The 15,478-nt window shown below is 40.3% G+C and overlaps 1 long non-coding RNA gene across 3 annotated transcripts in view; it reads left to right on the forward strand.

Annotated features, from left to right (window-relative positions):
* Positions 1 to 15,478, forward strand: part of LOC122237195 — a 32,737-nt gene that overhangs the window by 14,605 nt on the left and 2,654 nt on the right. For all 3 annotated transcript variants that reach the window (XR_006215458.1, XR_006215460.1, XR_006215459.1), the window contains one exon: positions 5,203 to 5,341. This is a non-coding gene — a long non-coding RNA (uncharacterized LOC122237195). The remainder of the gene's footprint in view (positions 1 to 5,202; positions 5,342 to 15,478) is intronic.

The following is a 15,478-nucleotide window of genomic DNA, read 5'->3' on the forward strand; positions in this document are numbered from 1 at the left end:
GAGGCCTCCGTAAAAATCACATAACTATGGGCCTTGGAGAGCTTCAGGGTTGGTGAACGCATCCACGTGCCAAGAGGGTGGTGCACCTCAAGTTCACAGGGACAGAAGCTCCTGTACTCAGGACCCTTCTGGACCTCACCCTGTGTTCTTCTTCATCAGGTTGCTCATCTGTATTCTTGGTAATATCCTTTATAACAAACTAGAACACTAGCTATTATGTAGGTTATTTAATTGACTGAGCTCATTGTCCAAGTCTGTGGCTATATTCTGCACAGTTTATGTCCATTTTACTGTATCAAGCTTTTCATGAGGGTTATTTAAGAAAAAATCTGCCATAATTGTCTTTCACATTTTTTTTTTATAAATTCTTAGACATCTTCTATCGTTTATTGCTATTGAAAAAGAAATCCTTAACAACAAATTATTGTAAATATCTCTTGCCGGTTGTAAGGACGCCAGCTTTTATATTAACGGAATGGTCAGCTATCTTACTGTATTCCTATTGCGTCCACTGGGTTCAGCGAGGAATACATAGACCACTTCAGGGTTGCAAGCAAAACTGATTTTGTAGAAGCGACTGATGGCTCACAAAACCCCAAGAAAAGCTGAAGGATGTAAAATCAGGATGAGGGGAAACACTGACTCTCAGGTTTGGGTTCAGAACAGTGAAGAAGGAATTGTCTCACCAGAGATTGAAATGTACAATAATGTGACTGTAATAAAATCAGTTTGATACTGACATAAGCCAAGGGGGATCAGAGAAACAGACTAGAGTGCCCAAAACAATTCCAGTATGTATGACCACTTAATAAATTAAAATAGTATTTCAATCCAGTGGAAATATAATAAATGATGCCAGCCCGACTGGTTCTCCATCATAAAGAAAAAGTGAGGTATTCACTTCATGTTACATTTAAAAAAATTCTAGTTGGGGTAAAAACAAATATTTTTAAATGTTATGAAAAGTTAGGAGACAATATGTTAAAACCTAAGGGTTTGAGAAACTTTTATAACTAAAACAAAACCCAAAAGCGTTAAAGAAAAGGCAGACATTTGACTGTATAAATAGTAGATCTTTTAAAATATTTTTAAATCAATACTAAAGCAAATAAAAAATAATAAATTCTACACATGCTAGATTAAGAGTTAGAATATATTAAAAATATACAAGTTGAAAATAAAAATATATACAAATAAGCTGGAAAAAATGGACAAAATATATGAAAAGACAATTGCAAACAAATGGCCAATGGAAATCAAAGAATGGGTGCTCAATCTATCTATTAGGACCATGCAAAAAAAATTAACAAGGTGGTCCTCTATATACCCATCAGATGAGAGACAAATGTTTATTGTGAATAGGGTTATAGACTATGTGGAGTTCATATATTGTTGATGTCAGTGTGAATCAGGAGTATAGCTTTTTTTTGGACAGTAATTTCCAAGGATCTTTAAAAATTAAAAGTATACATATCTGTTGGCCCAAAATCCCACTCCTGAGAATCCAATTTATGGAAATAAAAATACCAACATGTAAGGACCCATACATGGAAAATAAATATTTATTGCAGGATTTTTAACCTCAACAAAAAATGGAGGTGAGGGAGTCAATACTATTCAGATGAAGAGATTATGGTACATTCACAATAGGGAATATTATGTTATCCCTACAATAATGCCTTAGATTCAGACCAAGTGATTCAAAAGGATTACCATAATCTATGTGAGGGAGAAAATCAAGATGTTGAGAAGCCTTATGGACTACGGTCATTTTTTAAAATAATAGCAAAACCTTTGCTACTTATATCTATATTGGTACTTAACTCTGTATCAACAGTTAAAGCCACAACTGTAGGCACTGGATGTGTGATCATTGAGTAGGGAAGTATGATATGTAAACTTCATTGTTAGCTCTCTGGGGCAGGACGGGGGAACAGGAAAAGAAAAGCAGGAGGCGCACATCAAAACTGAAATCTGTGTTAAAACAGCTAAAATAAGAAACAACTTAATATTTGTATATACGTATATACACATATATAAAGAGGTTCATGAACAGATGATCAGTAACACTGATTTTGGTTACCTTGGTACAGCAGGAGTTCAAGGAACCATTACATTTATTTTTATTTTCACTTTATTTTTACTGTAACACGTATTTACAGAATCATAAGAAACCGTGAAGCCAGTTTCGCTGTTGAAAAATAAGGAAGAAAGTTATTTCGTTTCTTCCAGTTGTCTCCACGAGCCTTCTTGGCCACCTCAGTGTGAACCCCAAATCAGTAACCGCTGATACTTGGAAGACAAGTCCCTCTACATATCTGGGTGCACCTCAGTGGATCCTAACAGATCTTCACCTGATAAACTTTCTACTTTCCTGAGTTATCTGTGTGATGTCAGCTCATCGGACAGGACTTTCCTGACCACTTTACCCACTTGACCATCACAAGTCATTCTCTAACTCTTCACATTGACTTTTTGGTAACACTTAATGCAGACTCCCCTTTGTTCTTTTTTTACTGCATGCAGTTGAAATCAAAGTTTGTTTTGCTTTCAGGCTCCCTGTTTTAATAATAATTTTAAAAGTTTAGTTCAGGCTATGTGTTTTCCTCTGGGGAAAAAAAAATCTAGCTTTAGCTGTGACCCACAGGTTTTATTTTGAGGGTTTTTTTCCCCTCATCCTCGTTCAGTTTTGTAAAAATAATTTGTGATTTACATTCCCCCCCTTTAATCTGTTGTAGTTTGAAAATGTTTTTTAAGTAGAAACGAGCTAGGTGCATATTTCAGGGGTAAACATCATTTGTTACTGATTTCCATTTTTCGAGGGACAGGGAGGAAGGTGTCAGAAGTCAGGGCCTATAAAATCTGTCCTTTGGAGATTTATTAACTTTTTTTGTGTGACTAGGTATATTAATTCTTTTTCTTGAAGTATTCCAAGGGCATAAAAAGGACATTTTTTATATTTGGTTAAGATAACACATTCTATTATATAAATATATTAAATTGTACTATTGATTGTATTTCTCAAATAGTCTGTTTTTACCCACATGAATTTTTATATTCCAAAGTAGTTACACAGAAATTTTCCAAATTTATTTTAACAAATGACCATGTTTTGAGTGTTCTAACCCAAAGTTTACATTTTGCTGCAATGTTTTTTGCTATATAAGAATGTACATCCTCTGTAGGTCTCTTTGTGGGTTGTTCCATTTTATTATTATCTAATATCCTGTTGAATGCACATGACCTTGATTTCTTTGTCCTGACATCAGTGTTTTCTCTAACCCTTAGGTATATTCATATTTGTCTCATAACACGCAATAATTACATTTTTCTCCATTCTCTCTTTGTAATTTAGAAGCTCTATTATATTTTTAAGTCTGCTAATGATTCTCCCCCTCTAATCGTCACAGTGAAGCCTGTATTTCTCCCACTGATATGTCACATATCTACTCCCCCCCCCCCCCCATGGACAGGAATGCTCTAGACAGTGTCACTTTTCACCTTGCTATGAAACCTTTGGAATTGCAGTGAACCCTGCCAATGACGAACATGGAGATGAGCTATGAGTGAGTGGCTCCTGGCCTCTGTCTAGCTCCGGCTCCCTGGCAGGGGCGGGTTAAAGTTCTTATGCTTTAACAGGGTGGGTTGTGGTTGGAACATAAGGACCTCGCGACCATTTGGGACGTTCTCAATGCAGGCACCTTTCAGTTGGATACACTGTACTTCTCACCATCTCCACTTTTATGATTTTTGACAATACAGACCTGCAGATACCATTGTATGATACGTTTCATCAAATTCATAATACCAATCGTCTGCATTTTTCAACAGTTGAATTGTTTGGACCTCACTTCTCCTATTATGGTGGAATTGTATCATTTTTTAAATTAAACTTTAATTATCTGCTCTTTGCTACTCCCTTCGTTTGCCTCCCCCCACTCCCATTTGGCTGGGAGTTGGGTTTTGGTTTCAGGGGGACAGTCTATTAAAAGGTCTTCCGTTGCTGCTCGTGTCCTCTTTTCCAAGGCACCTTACTTAGTACCTAAGTACTAAGTACTTAGCTTAGCACCTAAACTACCAATTCATAGCAGCATTATCATCATCCAATCACCCACTAGACCATATTTATATAAACATATATATCATATCCATCTACTTTTTCATCTATCTTTACCTGCTAAATATTTAGTCATTGCCCGTCACTGTTTCTTTCCCTTTTATATGTTCCAATATGTTGAATGAAACCTCTGATTTTACTGTACTGACATTCAGAGGGCACAGTTATCAATGGACACAGATTGCATTCTCAGAGACCTTTCCTGATTCAGTTTTTTGCCAATGCATGTATGATATTTTCTCACATGTACGATATAGACATTGTAGCTATTCCTCTTAAGAGTCTGTGGTGTTGCAGAATAGGTTCCCATGTTAAAGGGAAATCTGATATTAGGCAGGTTTACTCTGCTATGTAAAAATAATCAGCTATTTATAACTGGGAATGTTCAGGATTTATATGTGGCTTAGAAATTAGGAGTTTTAAAGGCTTAGATTTCTTTTCAGTAATTTTTTTCTTGAGACCCAGTGAGAACATTAAAACTGCAAATTTGTCTTCCTTTAACTCTAAGAAATTATCTTATGTTTCTTTTAAAATTACTACTTTCCCTCTCTTTCCTTTTTCCCTCCTGTTAATCTGGTGATTCCAATCAGATATCCTGATTCTGCCCTCAAAACTCTCATTTTCGGGCGCCTGGGTGGCGCAGTCGGTTAAGCGTCCGACTTCAGCCAGGTCACGATCTCGCGGTCCGTGAGTTCGAGCCCCGCGTCAGGCTCTGGGCTGATGGCTCGGAGCCTGGAGCCTGTTTCCGATTCTGTGTCTCCCTCTCTCTCTGCCCCTCCCCCGTTCATGCTCTGTCTCTCTCTGTCCCAAAAATAAATAAATAAATAAATAAAAATTAAAAAAAAAAGTTAAAAAAAAAATTAAAAAAAAAAAAAACAAAAAAAACTCTCATTTTCCCTCTTGAATCTATGGCCATGTGTTTGCTCCTTCATCAACTTCATCTCCAGATCATGACAAAGTTACACTGCTTTGTATAATTTATTGATTTTTGAAACTGCAAAATCATTAGCTGCTGAAATTCTTTTCCCTAATTTTACCTCCTTGACAAATCTTCCATAGACTAAGCACCCCTTCTCCAAACCTAGGATGAAAATTGACCCCTAATACGAAGAAGGCCTTGATGCACTTACTCCCACAGTTGGATAGACGGACCCAAAGTGTCGAAACTTCACAGAATCCAGCAGAAACAGACCCCTGCTGTTGTTAGATTTTTTTTCCTTAAAGGTAAGATATATTATTTAAAATGGATAGAGGGATTCATTTTAACTCCTAAAACCTCCGTGCTCAACTCCAGTAGTTTCACAACGCTGGAGTAATAGAAGCAAACATTTTACGCAATAATTCAGGAAAGGTTAGGAGACGGATTCTTCTGGAGCATCATGAAATACAGGAGCTATGCCAACAGAAGTTCTCATTTCCACTCTTAAAGTGTTTTGGTCCCTCACCCAGAGACCAGACCTAAAAGAGGGCTGCTTTCCTCTCCTTTTCACAATCTCAGCATCTGATAAGCCCCTTCTCCACTTCCGTCCTTCATTGAGCTGAGGGATTAGACACAGCAGTAAGTGACAGTAACTGGCTCCAGCAGGCATGCCAGAGGCCGGGACATAGGCGGTGGGGCCTCGTGTGCAGAAGGGGAGCCTTAGGATAAGTTCAGACCATCAGGAAGAGCAAATGGCAAAACAGACCAGGTCCCTGCTGCCCAAGGTCCACACAACAGGAGACAGGGCTCAGACCCCTCTGCCTGTGGAATGAGCTCAGAGAAGAGCTGAGTGGATCAGCCCTGTAGCTCCAACTCTCATTTCCTTCAAGCTCTGCCAGGGTTGGGTTATTTTGTTACAAGTCCATTACTGATTAAACTTTCTCCAGGATTCCAGCAAGATCTTTCTGTCACTGACTTGAACCACTGTTCTTTCATTTCACAATAAAAAACCGTTTCCTGACTTACACACAAAGCTTTGAGAAATGGAATTATAATAAATCACAACTATAATTCCTCCCATAAAGTAGAAAAATAGTGATTTTTAGTGGAGACATCTGGCATGACCTTAACCATGTGATGAAGGTGAACATCACCAGTCATGTCATGTGGAGATCATGTGCCCCTGTGGGATCCTTGCCAAAAATCCATAACCATGAGGAGAATTAGACAAACTCAAATTGAGGCACTTTCTATAAAAGCCCATGATCCTTCAAAATAGTCAAGATCATGAAAAACAAGGGAAGACTAAGAAACTGTCACAGACCAGGGTGGACTAAGGATGAAATAAGTATAGTATGTTTCAGTTGGTTCCCAAACAAGAACAAGAACAAAGGACAGTAATTGGGGGAAATGTGAAATCCAAATAAAGCGACAATTAACTGCCAATGTTGGTTTCTTAGTTTTGACAAATATACCACAATAATATATGATGGTAACTTTAGGGGAAACTGAAACTGAGTGAGAGGTATATGGGAACTCTGTACTATCTTTGGTAATTTTTTAATCTATAATCAGAATAAATTCATTTTTAAAAGAACCCCCCCCCCCCAATCTAAATACTGCAGTTTACTGCTCTTTAGCTCTAGGCTAGATGCAGTTTACTTCTTCTTTAGATCCAGTTACCTAGAAGAGCAGGTGTACCAGGAATATGGTGCTGACCCTCAGAGATATGTATTGAGCACCTACTGTATGCCAGTGATATGATCGTTCAACCATAATGTATAGATATTACCCATTGGATGTGGCAAAACCATCATCACTGGGGAACAGTTTCCTAGAGCTTATTTCTTGTTCTGCTGATTTTCTATCCTTCATGTCTCTAGCCATCTGAATGCTTAATCAAGATATTGAGGACTCTCCCCCACCCACCCACCCACCCACTGAAATTTTCTTTTTAGTAGCTCTTTGAATACATTCAGTGACTCTCATTTGGGTAATGCACTGAGTTTGCTACCAGCATTCAAGCTAAATGGGAACAGTCTCTGAAATGGTATCTCTTTGCAAAGATAGAGTTGTTCAAAGGACATGGGACACAACTGGATGCACACCTTCATTCCTGCCCTCAATCAGGTCCAAACCGGATGGTGGGTAGAACAATGGGAGGCAGATAGCATCAATTTCTTCGCCAACAAAAAGTGCAAGAAATAGTATTTCCCCTTCCCCTGAAACCTGATGGGAATTCAAGAATCAAGAATGATCCTGGGGTGAGAGGAGAGGGTGTTTGGGAAAGGAAAGAGGAGAAAAGGCAGAAGCTGAGCCAAGGGTCCCGCTCTCTCTTGCCTTCTTCCTCTGCAGGGATGCATGTGGGGGAAGGAAATAGGCCATTAGCAAGTGTGTGCTCATTCCTGACAAATTTGAGATAATTCCCGTCAGCCATGGTCTCATCATTGTTGGATGGGCCATTGGAAGTTGAGTGTGTCCTCTCTGCATTTAAAGTCAGAGGAATGGATTTGGGTCACAGCCAGATCCCCTCTGGCTATCAATGTATCCCGCCTTGAACTGCAGCAAGAGAGAAAGCAGAATTTTCTCTAGGACCCCACGCTTCCAAGAGCTAGGTAGGCATTCATATGTTTTCTTTGTAACAAAGTCTTTAAACATTATATAAAGAAGCTTAGGTCAATTTAAAAATCTCTGACCAAGTAACACCCGGTTTTCCAGAAACAGAAAACATGGTGATTGCTAACTTCTTCCTAAACATGACTTACTGAAAGCTTTCTTGGTTAGGTGTCAGAAGATCTAAATTCTCAAGCTTTGCACAAAGTAGGTACTCAGAAGTCAATGGGTCCTGATGGCTGTAAAAATCCATCTAAAAATATAATACAGGCTGTTGACTGAGAGATTAATGTTCACCGTCTGTCGGGTGGAGCATGACAAGGGGTATCACCTAGGTGGATGATCAAAACTTAGAGGTGAAGGACAGAGTAGGTAAATTTCCAAACAATTGAAACAAGCCAAGGAAGCATCTTGGAGCCATTACCTACATAAAAAGCAGGAGGGAAACACCACCACAAGTCCTACCGTTATTAAAACTACATTCTAACCTGCTAGCACACATTCATTTATACAGCATGCGGTTCAACGTCAGACAAGGCTGAGACAAATCAACAAATGTGTGATAATCTCATTATATTCTACACCAACAGCCACAGGGCCCCAGACTAGGGGTGCAGCTCAGTAGAAGGGACTTTTTTTTTTTTTTTTAATGAGGCAGGTTTATGCCTGTAATGCCAAGGAGGCAGCTAGCATCTTGAATGGTTTGCTACTTAGTGTTTTATTATAGAAAACATCTCTCCTCTGAAAGATTATTTCTGAGGTTCATACCCTGGAACACAGGGCTTCTTCATGTCAGTAAATTTCTTTGAAGGGAGTCCAAGATTATATTTGCAACTAGAAAATAAAACAAAACAAAACCTTAGAGGGATGATTGGAGTCTGCCTTTTCTATGCTAACAACATTTTATGGGTTATATAAAAACTCAGAAATTGTACAAGTATCAAGAGCGAGCCCAGGGGAGACTATACCAGAGAGAAGGACACAGGAAAAAGTACAGCCTCTCTTCCAGTCTCCTGTGAAGGCAAATCCAATCGTGGGCTGGGGGGTGGGGGGGTGGGGGGGTGGGGAGCCTCTCCAGATGGGCTCAAGAACAAACCTCCACATCTTACTGATCCCCAAGAATTAGATAAGAACTCTCCAAAATAGAAATTTTAGAATATTTCTGTTTAATGTTCTATAAGGTGTGAAATCTAGGAAATCAAAATAAGCATACATTAAGTAAAATGATCAAAAGACAGAAAAGATAGTTAAGGGGGAAGATTAAAAGATGCATTATTTGCTTGATCTTTGCATTAAGGACCCATGGTAAAAGTGGTAAATAATAGATTTTATGATAAAAAATTACCTATATTGGAAGAGACAAAAGGGAAAGGGGACTTTGAAATTTAGATGCAAACAAACAGTAAGGAGCCTAGTGCAGTATAGGGTATATATATATATATATATATATATATATATATATATATATATATAAAATCTATGGTGTGTGTGTGTGAGAAAGAGAGATGTGAATATAAATAAACTATGCATATAAGACCCATCAGAAGTAATATTTAAAGGAATATTAGAAGACATTCTTAAGTAAAAGAAGGCTGCTGACTACAATAATTCATTAATCCTTGTAAAAAAAAAAGTTAACAACAGAGTAAAGCTCAGGTAACATACTGGTAATTCAAATATAAAGCATACATCCTACGTGGAAATGGGAATAAAAGGTAGCTTGATTTAAATAGACCCCGAGTCATGGTAGCTTGATAGTTGGATACCCGCCACACAAGTGTCTGAATAAACCAACCGCAGAGTTTTGAGGGGAAAAGATAATGGGCCCAATATCCCATACCCAATTACTCCGTGAGGGCAGATGAAAAACATTCTCAGACAGGCATGGGCTCAGAACAGAGGCAATCCGTGTTCTCTTGCTGAGAAAATTACTCTAAGTCACTCTACCTGAGCAAAAGATAAATCAATATAAACAACTCAAGAATGAGGAAGTTGTGGTAATAAGGGATTGATGGTGTCCCTTTGGGCATTGTACTTCTTAGCCCTTATTGAGTTCTTTCCACGGCTTGACTAATGGTGGGGCAGATAGCATGTGGCAATCTCTTCCTTTTAAGAGGGAAAGGCATTGCAGTTGTAAAACAGGACAAATGGATGTGCCTCCTCCCACCGGCCCCAGAGGGGAACAGAGAACTCCATCAGAACACGCCGGTCCTTTCCATCTGCTTCAACTGTGGTCAGCAAGGGCACAACTCGGTCAGCCCCCAGAGTGAGCCCCGGACACCTCTTGCTGGCTTTGGCAACACTCCTCACAGGTCTGGCTGCAGCCCACTAAAATGGAAAATGAACGAGCAGGGATGAATTCTACGTCCGCAATTCTCTTTCTCTAGCTTTTTCTTTTTTTTTTTTTTAATCAAAAATAACTCCTCTGGATTAAACTGATGCAGTCAGGACCTGATTTTTCTCTCCCATTACTGCTTTCTCCTTTACGTGTCATGAACAAATAAATGATTTGGACAGTTAAACTTTGTATGAGAATTGCATTTATACATATAACGAAAAGCTCGTTTTCACACTGTCCCAAGTTTTCTTATGCAGAAAACCCTATCTAATCATTGGGAAAAGTTCTTGGTAGTGGAAAAGTGCGTATTTTTTTTAAATCCCGAACACTAATACCATTGTACCAAAGCTAACTGATCTTCAGTGTGAAACTTCCCTGCTATTTTCAGTGCAACTGGGATAGACTGCATTTTAAATGGTGGCGATGCATTTACAAGTGTTTCTTCCTAAAGACACAGGTCGCAGCCAGTCAGGATCTGTATGATGATCTGGAGATAAATAGTCCACACAGCAGGAATGTGAAGAAAACCCATATGTAGGAAGTCTCCTGCAAATAAGAGAAAGCATCAAGCCTGCCTTTAACCAGTTGGAAAGGCATGCAGACTTCTTTGCACTTTGCGATTCTTCCCTCAGCACTTAATTCTGTAATCATCACACAATCATGAAAATTAGGCATTGCAGTTTCATCCCTGGGGGGAATATGTGGACGCTGGCACCCTGACAAGTGTAACAGTATAAAAGGAAAATTACCTTAGGCTTACACTCCTTTTCCCCCGCGTTTCCAAGAAAGAACTAAATTTTTGAGGTTCATAGCAGAGAATTCTGCTGTGACTTCATCGGCATGGTCTTCCACCCTGTTGAGCGCTTACAAAACTCTACGTGTTCCAAACTCGGTTTCCTGTCCTGGAAGGTTAACCATCCACCCTTCATTTCCAAACATTCCACAGATGTATTCCGAGCCCCCCTCTATACCAAGCCTGTATGTAGTGACCTTTGGGAAGCATTACAGCCTAGCGGGGAAGAGTGGGCACTCCAGGCACACGTAGTCTGGGCTCCAACCCAGCTGTCACTTACTTACCGTCTTGGATGGCCTTTCCTGTGTTCCTTAACTTCTCTTATTTCTTCACTCGTGAGGGAAATACGAAAGCCAGCCTAACAGGTTATCGTGAGGACTACAGGAGAGTATGCGTGTAGGGTGCTTAACTTCTTATTATTAGCCATAGTAGCAATGTTAGTAGAAATAGTAGTCTGCTCAGGCTGGCATTAAAAAACACCTCGGGTGGGTGGCTTCAACACCAGAAATTTCTTTTCTCCCGGTTTTGGAGGCTGGAAAGTCCAAGATGAAAGCCTGTAAGATCAAGTACGGTTTCTGGCATGTTCTCTTCCTGGCTTCCGGATAGCCACCTTCTGTAGCTGGAGAGAGAGTAGTGGAGAGAGATTGAGCAAGCTGTCTGGTGTCTCTCCTTATCAGGGCACTAATCCCACCAGATCATGGCTCCACCCTCGAGACCACATCTAACCCTGATTACCTCCCAAATGGCCCACCTTCAAATACCATCATATTGGTGGTAAGATTTCAACATATAATTTTGAAGGGACACAATTCAATCCATATTTTTTATTATGATGATGATTATTATGATTATTTCCACTTTTAAGCAGCATGATGGATCATTTATATCCTTAAGAGGAAGAACACACATTTTTTAAAAGATGTCAGAACCTACATGGAAGCGTAACTCAAAAGAAATCACCGTTAGACCTTCAAGAAATGATTCAGCTCCTCATTTTAATGACTGTCTATCTCCAAGTATACTGTATATTTGGGGGACCGGTTGTCTGCCCAACCAGGCTCTTCAGTGACCAACAGCAGATAAACATCGTAACATAAGGATTGTAGACATTTCTGAGGCAATATTTAGAACGGCCCCAAGCCATCCCTCTAATTTGGCTGAAATGTGTCCACAGCGTCAGGATTTACCAGTTGGCTTATACCATGTGCACACAGGAGACTCCAACAACAGGGCTCCCAGCTGGCCTAAGGAGAAACTTTCTTAACCCATCCTTGAAAAGAAAAAGCCAGCCTCTCACTCACCTCTGGATGGGCGTATCAGGGTTTCTGGAACACCCATCTCACTTTATGGAAGGAGGCCGAAGATTCCTGATATCTGGGAAGAATGACACACTGAGTGGGGATGGGCTGATGTCATGAGTAGGGCCGTGTCCTCCTTATACCCTTCAGGGGAAGGTAAGGAACCATACAACAGTATGCTGGACCTGGGCCAGACAGTCGTTAAATACTTGGGCCTTTTGCAACCTGATTGTTGAATCTCAGCTTGAAATTGGTCACGATGAGAATATTTACACCATGAGAATCAGCAAATACTACAAGTCAGGACCTTTTTCTTCCCTAGAAGTGTTGGTGTATTAGCATACCACTGGACTTCAGTGCCTCCCATTTCAAAAAGTCCTACACTGGGATATATCAATACAGATTCTTGGTTTCCACACAAAATTTAATGCATTATACTCTCACTCCTGACTCGGCATGTGTATTTTGGAAGGAAAAAAAAAAAAGAGTTGCTACAAACCTGGAAAACACATTTTGGAGGAATTTCTAAAATCCAACTATATACGTGAATGATCTTAGAATGACAGTGAGGAATGGGAATAAAACCAAATAATAAAGAAAGTGAGGGATCTTGACCAGATGACAAAAACATGCCAAGATCCCTGATATTTAAATTATCTTACCATTTGCACCTGAGGTATAAAGAGTTTGGGTCCAAAGTGAATCGAAGATATTTCAGTGCTAAGTGTGGTCCACGCACACGTCCCTGTAATCCTGCAAGCCAGTGATGGAAGGAGTCACGTCTTAACTAGTTTCGGCGCTCATTGTATTTACCACAATGCCTGGCACGGAGAAAGCATTCAGAACATGGTTCTAGAATATAGGAGCATGTGAGTGAAAGAGTGAATGGTGATAATAATAACAATAGCCCCAATAATAATAAAACTCTAATGTTTGAGCAATATTTGTTGCAAATACACATTAGATGCCACCACTGACTTGTTTAGGAGCTACTAACGGCTTCCCATGTCACCCACACTCACCAGCCCTGGCCCCAAGCCCCTCCCTGCCCAGTTGCCTACCTGATTCTCATAGTCTCGTCCTCCGCGTCTCATTCGCTTGACTCTGGCTATGCGTAACCTTCTCTCTTCTCCTTGAATGTCCCTGGTTCAGATCTTTTAGACCTTGACTTGGCTCGCTCCTTGACTCATGCAGGTCTTTGCTCAAATGTCATGTCCTCACGGGAAATTTCCCTGGCCAATCTACCTAAAATGGAATTTCCATCACCTGGACAACGTTTGATCTCCTTAACCTGTTTTCCAAAGAGCCCTTATACTTTCTGGCATTTGCTGATTTAGTGGTTTGTTATTTGTCTTCATCTCTCTGAAGACTGAGTCTTTAGGGGCCTAAGGACTTTGTCCACCTTGTCTTGGTGCTGGAATGGTGCCCATTATAGCAGGTTCTCATTAAAAACTTGATAACTGATAAATAAATGAGTGACTTACTTTATTAACAAAATGCAAAAGAGTGACTGGCCAATGCAGCATGGGCTCGAGGTGAGTCCTGATTTGCAGAGGTGAAAAACAACCCTGCTACCTGCTCCCCGAGGCAAGCTCCTGTTTCCACATTGTTCAGTGCAACAGCTTTTCCGTCTGAATCTCCTTGTAATCTAGCTCCCGAGCCACAGAAACAGGACATACCCACGTGTGCGATGCAGACATGCCTAAAAGCTAACTAAATGCATTCCTCACCCCCAATTTCATTCTTATTCCAATTCATGACATTAGCAAAGCCAGAAAATGGGATATCATACGGCATTTTCTGATTTTCCACACTGCCACTCTCAGAGATAATATTCAGAAATGAGAGCGATCATACTATGCCCTTGGTAAAAACATGTTGGTGCTTATAGGTTAAAACCCAGATCCCCGGGGAAGGCATCAAGACTACTACTGCTCTGACTCAGACCTACCTTTCCATTTTCGTCTCCAGATTTGTATCCTCTTTTCTTGCCATTAGCTAGAGTCTTTACTCCAAGCATGCTGAATCTGGGTTTTGGTTTCTTGGGTCCACCATGCTCGTCCATGCCGCCATCTTTATACTTTCTATAACCTCTAGATTGCCCTGTCTCTCCCCAGCCTGACACGTGGACCGTCCCTCCCCCATCCCAAAGCTGCCTCTGGTAAGAAGCCCTTCCTAACAACCACCAAGCTCACTTAGTTGACTTCTCCTGCTATGTTCTTTGGAAATACTAAATGGGCTCTGGTTCTAACACACTTTCCCTCTTGAAATAGCTCCAATAAGAGTGTTAATCTCTCGGGTACACATATTTAACCCTCATCAACGAACCAGCTAAGTATACAAAGAAATTCTCTACAAATGCTGAGAGGAGAGAGCCAAAGGCCTAATTAATTTTTCAACACTGAAGTCTGAGTTTTACAATTTGTCTCTTTTTTATGGTAATAAATTTTTCTAAAACAAGCAGGGCCTAGTGATTGGGCAGGGGGCCAGCAATTCCCATTTGGCAAGGAGTTTTCTTGACTCAGACTGTGTATACTGGGAGAACAATGCCACAGGTCAAGTGTCAATGCTAGCCCAGTTCCCTTCTAATGAGAATGGAGGCCTTTCGTGTGTGCTATCTGCCAAAAGATAGCTGTGGACGTCCCGCCGTCTCTCACTCCAGTCTCTACAAGCACTCAGGGCCCTAGCGTATGCCAGTATTTTCAAATTCATTTCACAGACTTGAGGAATAGGTGATCTGGAAGTGAACTTAAGAGTTAGTTAGTTATTCAGTTAATCGTTTATTTAGTTATTCTATATGCAAGAAGTACGCATGCTTCCAACACTAGCCTTTGATTCATTCTTGCCATTTACCCAATCCTAGCTGTTCACAAAGATCATCTAAATGTCCACCATCCTCTCTCTCTCTATTCCTGGGTCAAGTCCCAATATTTCAAGAGGTCAGATTTCTAACTGCAAGTTGCAACCAGGGTAGAAATAATCCCTGCCCTTTTCCTAAGGCCGTAGGTGATGTGTGCCCACTCAATGCTGTAGGTGATTATCTGGATTAAAAAAACTTCACAGAGAGGCATTGGTAAATGATCAGGAAAATACCCACTTGAGTATAGCCAGGACTTTTGAAAGTTGAATTTCCTTTTTGCATCAACCATTAGTTTTATAGTCCTGGGTAGCAGCTTAAAATGACGTAAATGTATGATCTCATAGTTTCCGTGGGTCACAAGTCTGGTGTAGCATGACTGGATTCTTAGTTCAGGGTTTCGCTCAACTGATGTCAAAGAGTCAGCGAGGCTCCTCTTCTCATTCGATGCTCTGGGTCCTCTTCCAAGCTTACCAGTGGTTGGTAGAATTTATTTCCTTGTGGTTGTTGGAATGAAATCCCTGTTTCCTTGCTGGCTGTGAG

The sequence above is a fragment of the Panthera tigris genome, chromosome A3 (genome assembly GCF_018350195.1).
Source record: "Panthera tigris isolate Pti1 chromosome A3, P.tigris_Pti1_mat1.1, whole genome shotgun sequence".
Lineage (NCBI taxonomy): Eukaryota > Metazoa > Chordata > Mammalia > Carnivora > Felidae > Panthera > Panthera tigris.